Here is a 1,410-nt window from a genome sequence, read left to right on the forward strand (position 1 = left end):
AAAAAAAAAAAAGCACCCCTACCCCAGCTTTTAACTTTTGGCTTAAAATAAGTTTTTTTAAACTTAAAATAAGTTATTTTGAGTATTGCCAAACAGCTAAATAAGTCAAAAATCAGCTTTTAAGTCAGTTTGACCAGCTTTTAAGTTGAGCCAAACAGGCTCTAAGTGTAGTTTCATAAGTTAGGTCTAAATTAAAGAAGATATTAGTGTGTATGTGGCTTGGGGTGGACATAGTATGACATATACTAAATATCATATCAAAATCAAAAATTCTGATATCATAATTTTGATATTATTATATATGGGATGCATTTTTAATTATTTTTTTTGGCAAATAAATAAAATTAATCATTTAGATGTTGGAACTTTGATTATATCTTGATTGAAATGTTTTCTTTGGATGATTGATTAACAAAAAGGATTGCTTGTATTTTATTTTTTATATGTAAAGTGTAAGTATGATATAATTGTTTTTTAATTTTTTTAGAAAAAGATAACTATAATTTGGCCAACATCAACTTACATAATAAATAATTATAATTTTGATACATATTATACCATAAACTATCAAAATCAATCTTTAGAATATCAAATTATGTTTATTAATTTAATATAATAATATAAAATGTTATAAACATCGAAAATCAAAATTAAAACAAGAAATAAGGAGCAGGGTTTTCTCTTCTTTATTTTTTATTAAGTATTTAATGTTCATATTTGAATCTCGATTAAATTTATATTACATAACAAATATAAAAAGCGAATCAAGATTCCCTACTAATAGTTTTTATATATAAAATTCTAATTTCAAAACTTATCCTATTTATCCTATAAACTTTTATAAATATAGAAGTCATCATTTGCAAGGTTGAATTTAGGCAATCAATTCTTGTCCATTCTTTAAATTTTAAACAGGAAATTCAAAGTTCATATTCTTATTTTGGAAGTATTTCGAATAATGATTTCGATTACAAAATTATAACTTTTTTTTTCAAACAATATTCATGTCCAAATAACATACTAGCAAGTTTTTCTACTTCAACCAAACAGTCCAAATGTATACTACTAACAAAGATACTAAATACATAATTTCCGTGTTTCAATTTGATTGTTTTAAATCTTATTTTTAGTCTATTTAAAAAATTCTATATTTTTCTTTTTACAATTTTTTTATATGATATATTTAAAATCATAAGATGAAAAACCATTTGATATATTCTATATATTTTTCGTTTAAAATACAAATTTAATAAAAAAAATTATTGATATAAAATTAAATTTCGACAAATAAATTGAAACCGAACAAATTATGTGCCACTTCCCAAAAAGTTCCACTAGAATATTCCATTCCTTCCAGTCCCTACCAATGAAAACATATTTCATCTTTATGCTCTGCTGCAACTTTCAAAA

This window comes from Solanum pennellii, chromosome 9 (assembly GCF_001406875.1).
Source record: "Solanum pennellii chromosome 9, SPENNV200".
NCBI classification, from domain to species: domain Eukaryota; kingdom Viridiplantae; phylum Streptophyta; class Magnoliopsida; order Solanales; family Solanaceae; genus Solanum; species Solanum pennellii.